Source organism: Schistocerca serialis, chromosome 9, assembly GCF_023864345.2.
Source record: "Schistocerca serialis cubense isolate TAMUIC-IGC-003099 chromosome 9, iqSchSeri2.2, whole genome shotgun sequence".
Lineage (NCBI taxonomy): Eukaryota > Metazoa > Arthropoda > Insecta > Orthoptera > Acrididae > Schistocerca > Schistocerca serialis.
Window position 1 is genome coordinate 323,462,344 of NC_064646.1, and position 13,164 is coordinate 323,475,507.

At 39.1% G+C, this 13,164-nt stretch overlaps 1 protein-coding gene across 1 annotated transcript in view; it reads left to right on the forward strand.

Moving 5' to 3' along the window:
• The first annotated feature begins 4,626 nt into the window (after window positions 1–4,626).
• Window positions 4,627–13,164, forward strand: part of LOC126418712 (anoctamin-4-like) — a 404,589-nt gene continuing 396,051 nt past the window's right edge. Inside the window, exon 1 of the mRNA XM_050085615.1 lies at window positions 4,627–4,739. The gene's annotated coding sequence lies outside the window, so the exon portion shown is untranslated. The remainder of the gene's footprint in view (window positions 4,740–13,164) is intronic.

A 13,164-nucleotide genomic window follows, 5' to 3' on the forward strand; every position in this document is an offset into this window, starting at 1 on the left:
ACCATGTGCAACTGATAAAAGCTGATCGGTTACTATTTGCATGGGAGTTGTTTTGTATCAAATCCAACAAAGCTAATTAGGATGTCAGGTAGAAATAATCGGTACATACTTGTTGTTAATGTTCTTTATCTTTTGTTTAAAGAGCAAAAATGAGGCAGCTACTCCCTTCGTCTGACAAAGTAATAACGGTTAACTCATCACAGATCGCCTATTAATGTTGTCAAAAGCCAGTATTCTTTATGTAGCGCTGAATGCACAATCCTCACTGCAATCTAAATCGTGGGTGCCCGGCACGGTTATTGCATAATCACTGTGCACAAATGAACACTTAAATACATCAACAAATCACTCAGTTAACACCATTTACGTATTTGCTGGAGGTCAACACCATTTACGTATTTTCTGGAGGTCAGGCCCATAGTTCTGGGTGGCACACACTGACACACAGCTGTTAAACAATTGCTGGTCGGCCGTCCCGCCAAAATCCGTACTGCTTGCTTAGCAGCCAACAACTTACTTGCCTGGAGTCTCAACACTGACTACTCTGGCACACCGGGCGCTCGGCTATACTACCTACTGCGATCTGCGTGAGGAAATGATATATTTTTCCCAATACGTAAGGGGCAGCTGACCCCTTACGATAGGCATGGCTATTGAAATACCGACATATGTAAACAGGCAGAATACAGCACTGCGGTCGGCAATGTCTATATAAGACAACAACTGTCTGGCGCAGTTGTTAGATCAGTTACTGCTACTACAATGGCAGTTATCAAGATTTAAGTGAGTTTGAATGTGGTGTTATAGTCGGCACACGAACGATGGGACAGAGCACCTCCAAGATAGCAATGAAGTGTGGATTTTCTCATACAAGCATTTGACGTCGTGTACAGCTAATATCAGGAATATGGTAAAACATCAAATCTCCAACATCGCTGTAGCGGAAAAAGATCCTGCAAGAACGGGACCAACAGCAACTGACGAGAATAGTTCACCGTAACAGAAAACGCAAATTGCTGCAGATTTCAATGCTGGGTCACCAACCAGTATTAGCATGCAAACCATTCAACAAAACATCATCAATATGGGCTTTTGGAACCGAAGGCCCACTTGTGTACCCTTGATCACTGCACAACACAAAGCTTTACGCCTTGCATGGGCCCGTCAACACCAGAACTGGACTGCTGATGACTGGAAACATGTTGCCTGGTCAGACAAGTCTCGTTTCAAATTGCATCAAAAATGGCTCTGAGCACTATGGGACTCAACTGCTGAGGTCATTAGTCCCCTAGAACTTAGAACTAGTTAAACCTAACTAACCTAAGGACATCACAAACATCCATGCCCGAGGCAGGATTCAAACCTGCGACCGTAGCGGTCTTGCGGTTCCAGACTGCAGCGCCTTTAACAGCATGGCCACTTCGGCCGGCTCAAATTGCATCCAGAGGGTGGACATGAACGGATATGGAGACACCCACGTGAGTCCTGGACCCTGCCTGTTAGCAGGGGACTGATGAAGCTGGTGGAGGCTCTGTAATGGTGTGGAGAATATGCAATTGCCGTGATATGGGTCCCTGACACGCCTAGATATTACTCTGACAGGTGACACGTATGTAAGCATCCTGTCTGATCACCTACATCCATTCACGTCCATAATGCATTCCGAAGGACTTCGACAATTCCATCAGGACAATGCGACACCCCACACGTCCAGAATTGCTACAGAGTGGCTCCAGGAACACTCTTCTGTGTTTAAACACTTCCGCTAGCCACCAAACTTCCCAGACATGAACATTATTTAGCATATCTGGGATGCCTCGCAATGTGCTGTTCAGAATTGATCTCCACCCTCTCGTACTCTTACGGATTCATGGACAGCTCTCTGCAGGGCTCACGGTGTCAGCACTACTTGAGACAGTAGTCGAGTCCATGCCACTTCATGTTGTGGCAGTTCTGCATGCTCGTGGGGGCCCTACACGACATTAGGCAGGTGTACCAGTTTCTTTGGCTCTTCAGTGTATAACACGGAAGAGAACCAAGCGCCCTTGATTCAGGACGCATGTACCCCGTGGGCCGTAGTATGGTGACTACAATCTAGAGAGTTTGAAAAAAAAATATCTACGTAAATGTTATGTTCTAAGAATGCTTTGGAACTGTTGCAGCATGGAATCACTATTGCGTCCCTATTACGCTGAAACGAACAGCTTGCTTAAGCCACGTTCACACCGAACTCAGTGCACAAAAGCACAGCGCAGAACAGGGCAGAACAGCGAATAATGTTCCTAGGTGCGCAGCAATGTTCTAGTATGGGTGCGCGCCTCATACAATCGGCCGACACGGTGCGGAACTTGTTGCTGCGCAGAGCGGCGTGGTTTGACTTCCAACGGGGTCTCACCACCACCACCACCACCTAAGTGGGGGTGGTCTCACCACGCTGCACGGAACCTCTTCCCTTGGTTTTGTGCGGCGCAATCGGTGTGAACGCCGCTTGAAACCGCACCGCTCTGGGCAGCAATGGATAAGTCACGCGTAGGCCTAATCTCGGTACACCAAATAAAATGTTTCATTTTTGCACTCTCTGTGTATTTTTCCGCGCGTTGCCCGCTACAATAAAGAAAATTACAGAATTCCATAAACAGATGGTAAAACTAAAACAATATTTAACAATACATAGCTTCTAATAACATTAATGAACATCATTCTAAATGTCGAAAAGAAAAATTATTTACAATTATCGAATTAAAGTGATTATTTGTAAGATAGTAAATAACTTAAAATAAGAAGTTTTATTGTAACTAACCCTGGCTAGAAATTAACTATATGCATAATTTACATTTTCTTAATGGCTGAATAAAGAGATTGATCGATTGGAACACTTTGTATAGCGTTTATAATCAGTGTTGTTACTAGATATCACGTGTTATTATTGATGTCCTGCTCAGATTACCAATAGCTAAATTAATAGTTTAGATGCCGCTGTTGACAATGCAATATTTATATAAGTTTCACTGAAGTGCATCTACAGCTGTAGAAATTGTAACGTACCTTTAAATGGCAAATAACAGCTAATATGAGAATACGCCACAACAGCCAAGACTAAGATGAAATTTCAGTTTAGGAATTATTTTGTTACATACGATAGTGGTATGTTATTTAAGCAATTACTAGTTTTACGTCACCTGAATGTCCACAAAGTTAGTTTATATGATCTGAGTGACAAATTATTATGATTTATCTCGATTTTTCAATGATTATGAATTATGGCGCGGTACCGTAGTCACTAAATTCGCGTCTGTGGCAGTAGTCGTTTTCGTCTGCTGAATAAGCTTTATTACCCTACAGATAGCGTGAACATTATTCTCCCTAAATAGCTTTCATTTTCTTTCGTAAATGAAATTATCTTTGTTAAATGATTTTAGCTTTGTCACGTAAACAAGTTTCATTAGGCCTACTTGAAACATGTAATGCGTAAAAGATACATTTAAATTGCCTAATGCTTTTATCACTGAAAATTAGGCCATCCACCGGTATTTTATCAAAAGATTGGTTCAACTTAAGAATGGGATACAACTCATCAGCTTTGACCAGTGACCTCATATTTTTGTAATAGATATTAATTTCTTTATTATCGAGCCATAGATAATAAATCGGTTATCTTCTATGACGAAGCATCATAATCGTAAATAGAAATAAAAGATAGCGTTATTAAGAGATAAATATTAGCCGTTGAAATTGCTGTTTCCTCTGCAATAGACTCGTATTTCGTACAATGTAGGCCAACTGAAGAATAGGATGCTTTTATTAGCGAAAGAAAAAATGCGACGTAGCCTACTAAAACTGGCATTCTGTACCTTAATTGAACTACAATGGTTATATCCTTTTGTTCAGTTGACCTATATAGGTCGTTTTTTGCCTTCGCTCGTACTAGTATCCTATTCTTGTTGATACTAGTACTAGAGAAGGCCAAAAAACTGACTTACGAATATAAACAGATGCGGTAATCCGTATCTCGCAACTTCAGTCCTCTAGCTGCGTGTAGCGTACGGTACTTCTTCCGCGGAATATTAAGCAGTAGCAATTTTGAATTAAAAACAGTAACAGTGTTTAGGATCGTGTGCGCATGTTTATGCAGTTTTTTTAAAGCACTAAAATAATAGCCACTGACATAAAATATTGTGTATTTTTGAATGTTCGAAGAATACCATCGACATAATTTTATTTTACTCACATTCTGGGTACTACAAATTGGCACAAAAGTTTCATTTGCGTGTTCTGCCCAACCACGATCTGCTGAGCGTTGCTACAAATTTGCGCCACTACAGTGTATTATCGACATAGATTCTTTTATTGACATTGTTAACTATGTTCTCTTAAAAAATGTTTTGTTGATACCGTATGGAACATATTAGGCTAGTGTTAGTACAGAATTATAGAAACTGTAGTGAAATTTTGTATCTAGAGTTATAAAATTTGGAACACAATGCATTTTACTTAATAACGATAAAAAACCGTTTGCACAAGTCAGCGCCTAAAATGTTGAGCAACTATCAGTTATGCTTGGCGCTAATTCGAGCGATGACAAATGGGACGGCGTTTATCTTACAAGAGCAGGAACCGCTAGGCGACATTGCTAGTTTATACACAGTCTGTACTGGCCCAAACATTTTATTTCAACTTTTATATGGAGTTACTTATAAATATGTAAACAACGACTACACCTATCTGCGTGAATGAACCTCGTAAGTCAACTGCAGTGGTTAGTTTCAGTGTCATTCACGCTGTTGCCAATCTATTTTTTTTATCTCGTCTGTACTTTATTCATTGTGAGTGATTTTGCATCTCAGGTGTAAAATCCCACGTTTTAGATGTCTGAATTCCCTTTTGCCTGCTTCATTCGCTGCATGTTTATTATTTTTTTCGTCGATTTAATTCAGTATCACGTGTTTTAGCTGTTAGATTTTGTACTGGATTGTTAAGTAATACATGTAAATAAAAAACAACACATCTTATACCGCTGCTACATCCTTGTACGCACTACTATACACAAAAGACGACGACACAGATGATAGTACCATAGAAAAAAAATATGAGAAGAGGGCAACCGAAACCTGCCGACTTAACCAGCAGATATAACAACTGCCCTGTCTTAAGCCAGGAACAACTTAATCGTCTTGCTGGATTTTTAATAATCCAGGAGCTACGGCGCAACACTGGAACGTCCTGGCCTTCATGCTGGGTATCTGCTGTCACAGCAGTTTCATTAATCTGCACGGCAACAGGTGTCTCATTTTCAACTAGAGGTAGTTAATGGATCAGTCCCAGAAGTGTTGTCAGTTTTAGAATCAGTGTTGAAATCAGCTGCAACATCATCAGTTGTTGCCACTGCATTAGTTTCAGAAACGCCACTCTTATAACTAGAAATGGATGACAGGAGTTGGTCCACCTGTTTCCTATGAATATTACCAGTAAGATCTTTTACATTTCCTTCTCTTTTAAGAACTGTGCCCTTTCTATGCACCAGAGTTGATTCAATTCGTCATACATACAAAATCTCCCACATTGATTGTACGATTCATGTATATCAACTTAGGTCTGATCTTTTGCTGGATGTCAAATTATTTGGTTAGGTTTAATAGAATTGTCAGATCCCTCCCAAACATAAACAAGGTTGGGCTTTGGCTTGCAAATACATGTTCTGCATTCCAATATATAAGTTTCAGAAAACATACAATTACCTTCAGTGCCTGCTCGAAACTTTGGACATCTTGCTCAGCTTGGGCATTCGAATTGGGATGGTAATGCCTAATTCCATTTTTACGCAAAATAATACGTCTTTATTTGGGGCCTATTGTCTGACCCAATCACTTTAGGTGGATCACACTGAGCAAACAAAGGGATTAAAACATCCACAATGGTAGAAGTGTTGATAGAGGGCATGTTGATTACCTCTGGCCATTTGCTGTGTGTCCCCACTATTATGAGATACTTTGTCTTCCAAAACTTTTCAAAATACGAAGCCTCTTCCACAGTTGTCTAGGCCATTCCTGTGAGTGCTAAGGGCCTTGGCTGGAGCTCTTCTGTGTCTATAACATATATTGCAAATAGCTGTGATTTGTTCTCTCCCATCATTCAATTGAGGCAACCATATGAACTTCAAGCTACAGATTTTGTTTTTGTGGATCCTAAACAGCCCGACTGTATTTTTCTTTAAATCCAAGGTCTTCGATTATTTGGAATTATAACTCTTCCCCCTCTAACAGTACAATTATGAGCAATAGAGTACGCATTACAGTGCCTTGAATACTCTTTAAGAATGCGTGGCACCTTATTTGGCCATATTTTATTTTTGGCACAGTTCAACACAACAGATAGTATTTTATTTTTAACTGTCTCTTTGGAAATGTCTTTAGCTGTAACAAGGGCACTACAAGCATTAGAAAATTTATGTGTACAGCACAATCATCAGGTCCAGTCTGTCCAGGTAACAGCAGTGTTGATAAACAGTCATCATTACAACTGACATTGGTTTTACGATATTTAATATCATAATCATACTGAATAAAAATTCAGCCCATCTTTGCTGCCTCCTATCACAAATGGAAGACAGTGAAGCTCTGGGACTGAAATAATAGATGAGTGGTTTATGATCGTTATCACAGTGAAGTGACGTCCGCTTAGGTACAGATCAACCTTTTTTACACTCCATAAAAAGGCTCTAAGTTCTTAATCCAAGATACAATAATTTTGTTCTGCTTCTCTCTAGGTGGAACTAACAGATATCAGAGGAAATACACAAGAAAGACATACACCCGTGCCTGACTCAGCAGCATCACAAGCTATAACTAGTGGCAATTATGGGTCATAATGGCAGAAAACTGTGTGTGACAGCAACATACATTTAGCTTCTTTAAATGCTTTATTACACTTTGCATTCCATTCAAACTTTGTGTTGTTGTCTGTTGAATACAGAGGACTTAGAATTCTAGAGAAATTTGATAAAAAATGTGTATTATAGTTCATCATACCACAAAATAACAAGATGTGAGTTTGTTTTGTTGGCTTTTGGTCTTTCTGCACAGCTTCTACTTTTTTATCACTGTTGTCCAATCCATTTTTATCAATAATGTGAGCGCAATATTCTGCATCATTTTGGGAAAAAAAAAGAAAAATAAACTTCAGTTTCACAGTTATTTCTGCATTCTTATATTTTTCATTAATACAACTAAATGGAACCAATGCTATGCCAGGGAGAAGCATGTGATGTTAGTATGCCTGTTATCAAGATAGCAATATGTTTTCTCAAGACCAACGTGATTGTTATCTGATTTTGGTTCCCATACAGCTGGGACAGAGTCAATTCCAAAAGCAAGCCTAGTAAACTTATATGGCCCCCAAGGAGTCACAATGGTTTGCAGATCTTGAAATGGCTTATTGTAATTTCTCACCTCCTCCTAGCTTAGCAAAAGTCTCATCTATCTTTGTTAAGGTAGACCCAGGAATAAAAAGCTTTGGATTGACAGTTGCCTTAAAATCCCTGGCTTTGGCTAATTCCTCAACTGATAACTTGGCAAGGGCTTTTTCCTCAACCATATTCTGTATTTTATTTTCTAAAAATAGTTGGTGAACTAGAGGAACTGACCTGGCTTGGAGGGCAATGGGTTGAGCCCCTTATTTTACCGTTAGGGTACCTTTGGCACCTTTCAAGGTCCCTGGCTTTTTTGTGAAAAGCTCAGAATATGCCTTCATAAGTACTTCTGCTGAGTATATTTCTGGGTGGAAAGCTCCTAATTGTTTCAGTCCTTGTATTTTGACAGTATTGCCCCAGTTAAGTGGAATGAATCTTAGTTTCTTTCCAGTATAGTGGAACTGGATGATGACTTTACAACATGTAAAGGCATTGAATAGGTTACTTTGAATCAGTGACATTAACCAAGTAACAGAACCCTTCACATGTGTGTTATCATACTGAATAATTTTTGTAGCCTATTGAATTTACACAACTTAAAGTGGCACGTGCTCCTGTAACCACTTCAAAATAAATTTTCTTTCCTTCCACAACTAGCTCTACAAGTCAGGCATCATTATCTACTTGTTTAATGACACCAGTTTTACACACTGGAGCTTGCGTTGCTACAGTGGAACATACTGCAGCACTGCAACACTACTTGCACACACTGACAGTTTCTTAATTTAGATAAATTTTTTGATACACATTTGATTCGATGCACAATTTTCAAAGTATGATATTTTCTAACACTACTTCCCCCTCATCTACCCCACTGTTTGAATTTGATTCCTCTGAATCAATGTCAGAACCCTCCAACACCAACTTGTAGACTTTTTTGGGTTTTATCTTGTTCCCTGGTTTGTCATCTTTCTTCTCCTCTCACAGGTTTCCTTTGAGCCACAACTTGTTGACTGTGGACTGCTTCTGTGACATATTTGTGGAACATGCCCATGGATACCACATATTTTACAAGTGGAACCTTCTAGTGAGCACTGAGGCTTCATGTGTCCATGTTTACCACAACAATAACAATGTGGGTTTCCAGACTGCAAGCTCAGCTGATGCTCTCTGCTTGAATAAGCCCTCTATAGCCATGGATAGCCATTGCAGGCTCAGTTAGTCACTGCAATTTCTTGACGTTTATTGAATGTCAGTTTGTATCCTTCAAACAGTTATTTTGAAATTGTTTCACTTCTTAAACCACAGACTAATCTGTCTCTTCTTGCAGATGGTAAAGTTGCAGTGTTGTGCCAAAGATTTCAACTGAGATATGTGCTTTGGAATAGATTCTTATGGAAGTTGGTTTCTCGTGTGAAACTTATAGCACTCCTGAATCACTGAAGGTGCAGGTTCTATATGGTCTTTCACTGTTTTTACTATTTCATTAAAAGTCATGTCCTCTGGCTTTTGAGGGTATGCTAGGTCTGTGATGAGAGCTGATTACTCAGATCCAACAAGACCCAATAGGTAGTTCATTCGCAGATTGTTTGGAATGATGTGCATGGTTAACTTATTTTTCATAACTGAGATATACACACCCCACTGTATTTGTTTGGGTGATTTGGGCATCACAATGCCACTAGAATTAGCCACAGATGCTGTAATCATCTTTGTTGCTTGTGTTCACTGTCGGTCTCTGACATGCTGCAGTCAGTGGCTAATTTGGATAATTTTTCCGACACACCACTATATCAGTTAAAATTTATACACAAAGGCAATTACAGTGAGTTCCACATTAATTTCTCATTGCTAATTTTAGGCTTTGTATTGGATTACTCAGTAGTACATGGATACAAAAACTGCACACTTTATTTCACTAACTGCATGTTTGTATACATACGAAAGACTACAATAGAGATGACAACATCATAGCAAAGAACATATACTTTACTTTACTTTACTATATCTTCGTCATTTACCAGCCATGGCTGGACAGACTGCGTCACAAATACAATGCTTATCAACTAACATTTATACAACACAATTTATATTACAAATAAAAGAAAATATTTATGCAGTGCACAAAAACACATAGAACATAGCAGGAATGAAATATAACTAAATAGGAAAGTAAAAGTTCATAGCAGCAAATGAAAATACCATAAAGCAAAATGTCACACACACAAAGTTTCATTTTGGCAAAATATGTACTTTAAGTAAAACACAAAATTAAATGTGTAGTTAACATAAGAAGAAGATTACATTTAGGCAAAATTATATGTAAAACATAACAATATTTATTATTTTGTCCATTCAGTAGAACCGCTGTTGAAAAACTCTTCCAATGAATATAGTGGATGTTGTTTCAAGTCCTGAGCAATTTTTTTCCGAAATAATTCAGATGGCAGGGATTTCACTTCTGGAGGCAGTTGATTGTACATTTTTAGGGCGACTGTTGGAAAGCTGTCTTGTGTACTTGATAGGCGACACCTTGGCACTTCAATGCTCCTCTTACAGTGAGTGTCATGATTATGTATTTCTTGTCTTATGCTAAAATTCCCTTGATTTTAGGAAGGAAGCTTAAAATTAGGTACCTTTGCCAGCTTAACTAGCAGATACAACATTATCCAGTGACTTCTAGTGGGTTTTGCCCTTTTCTATTTGGTCCTTTGCTGCCTTCACTATTTCATTATGGTACAGATACTCAAATAACAGTTCAGACATCAATAAGCATAACATCTGTAATACATAAATTAAAGAAATAAAGTATTATTAGATGCTACCTGTACACATTATGTGCAAGTAAAATAATACATTTAAGGAATTGTGTTGTTGTTGTGGTCATGCAGCTTTGCATGTTAACTTATTCTGTATAGATCTCTTCATCTCTGCAACCTACATCCATTTGATCCTGCTGCTTGCTGCATTCGAGCCCAAACTCTCTATAATTTTTATCCCCCATACTTCCCTCATTACCAAACTGACAATTCCTTGCTGCCTCATGAGGTGATGTGTCAACCAGTCTCTTCTTCTAGTCAGTGTGTGCCATAAATTTTTTTTTTCTCAATATGACTTAGTAGCTCCTCGTAAGACATTGAATCTAACCATCCAGTCTTTAGTACTCTTCTGTATACTGTATTTCAGAAGCTTCCATTCTCTTTTTCTGTAAACTGGTTATGTTCCAGACTTTATTCATAGTATTGCAAATTTGCTTTTTATATTGTCTCTACTTCATTCATTGTCAGTTATTTTGCAGTCCAAGTGACAAAATCATAGGTTTTAGATGTCTATGTTCCCTTTTGCGTGCATCATTAGCTGCAAGTTTTCTTTCATCCGTTTAATTCAGTATCTCATGTATTATCCAGACTTCTACTGAGCTTTGTCTTTCTTATTATTTGCTCCTCTGTTGCCTTCACTATTTTATCCCTCAAAGTTACCCATTTGTCTTCTGTTGTATTCATTTTAATTGTTTCAGTCAGTTGTTGCCTAATGTTTCCTATTAAACTCTCAACAACCAGTGCTTCTTTCAATTTATGCAGGCCTCATCTCTTGATTTTTTTTACCATTCCTAAGTTTTAGTCCACAGTCCATAACCAATAAGTTACGGCTAGACTCCACATATGCGTCTGGGAATGTTTTGCTGTTTGAAATCTGAATTTAGACCTCTGTCTTACCATTATATTTAATCTATCCGGTGTCTCTGGGTTTCTTCCGCTTGTATGAGAGTATGGTGAAAAGTAATGCTTTCACATTTTTTATATGACAACACCTAAAGCTTTTTAAATAAAACAAATGTTATTAACATTATACATCTTTATTCCTCATATGTAAGTACATATTTCTCAACACTGTCACCCTGCCGATGAGCATATTTCTCACAAGGGACCAGTAATTTGATACTGCCACTGTAAAATGTTTGAATTTGTTGACAGAGCCACAACCTCATCTCTGCATTCACCATTTCATCAGTATCAAATTGGAGCCCTCAAAACTGCTCTTTAAGCTTTGGAAACAGATGAAAATTAGATGGGACCAAGCAGGACTGTATGGAGGATTATTGATGACAGTGAACCCAAAGCATCCATCAGACTGTTGCAGATATCACTGCACTCTTGGGTGGTCAGGCTTTGTCTTGCTGAAGGAGAGGGTGCGGCATCTGTGGATGAAATTTTCGAATTCAGTACTAGATTATAGCACACTGTTTCCCAGGGCTGCGAATAAGAAGACATGAGAAATAAAGATATAGAATCAGTGTTGCCACAAGTTCTGGAAATCAGGGAATATCAGGGAATTTGAAATGTATCAGGGAAATCTGAAAAAACACTGGGAAAACCTCGTTTTTCTCTCAGTAGATGAAATGGCTTGTTTACTGAGATGTCACACTTTGTCGGTGGCTGGGAGCAGCTGAGGACATGCCCCACTTCCCTACTACCTCATTCTTGCTGCTTCTCCCCTTTTTACCACTCCCCTCTGCTTGCTGTCAGCGCTGGCAGCACTTCTTGCTGCTACCATAGCAGCTGCCAATGAGAGGCAGGGACGCATGATAATTGGTTTTTTGGATCTAATCCTCAGAGATTGTTGATGCAGTGGCCGGAGATGGCAGTCATGTTTGCATGAGTTGTCTGAGTAATTGTGTGAATAGATGTGCACTCTCATTTTCTGACAAAGGCCATGGCCAAAAATTTAGTTGTGAGAATGTGATTGTCTTTTATACGTGCTTGTCTGTGGTGCAGCAACCGTCTTTACAGAGAGTTGCTACATATCCTCATTAGTAGTGATTATCAGAGTATTTGTGCCAGTTATCTGTTGCATGGATTGATCACCACGGTCTCATTTTATCAACATGGTGTTTGTGAAATATGAGCAGAGGAGCACATGAGTGGACTTCCATGACGGGCTAAAACCGCAGACCATTTCTGTGGGTATCTCTAACGGATCGGGCCCATAGTTTCCCACGAATGTGCGGGCCCTGCCTGTTGGATCTAGTCTCACTGATCTGCCTACAGGCCAGGTCTGTTTGTGTGTGGCATAATGTGGTGGATTTACATGGTTTATCCATGGACCCAGGACTGTGGTGCTCCTCAGCAGGCCAGATGGCATGAATGATGGATTTCAGGAATTGCAACTGCCTCACAGCAAGTACATTTTACAGTGCGCCATTTTATAGACATTTTATTTATTTTAGTGTATTTTGGCACTTCAGTAGTAGTTTTTATATTAGAAAGTATGGACGATAAGAAGAAGAAAATTGTGGCAGTCATTAGCAGTTTGTATGCTATGTACTCGTGTATTTCTTGAAAGAAAAATCACACAACACAATACCTGTAAAATAATAGACATAACGAAGTGGGTAATAACCGACAGTAACAAACATAGTAGAACCAAAATTTTATTTGTGGTCACATATAGTGTTGGCTTACTCAACTCTTCCCCACTTTATACCCTTCTTTCAAGAGGTCTACTTTTTTGAGGTCATTTCTGAAATCAGCGAAGATCTTTTAAATCTGTCTTGCAACTCCAATGAAATGCGTATTTTTGTCACCAGACGTGTTTAGTTTTATTGAAATAAAAGATCTAGCGGTTCTGGCACTGCAGTCCGGAACCGCGGGACTGCTACGGTCACAGGTTCGAATCCTGCCTCGGGCATGGGTGTGTGTGATGTCCTTAGGTTAGTTAGGTTTAAGTAGTTCTAAGTTCTAGGGGACTTATGACCTAAG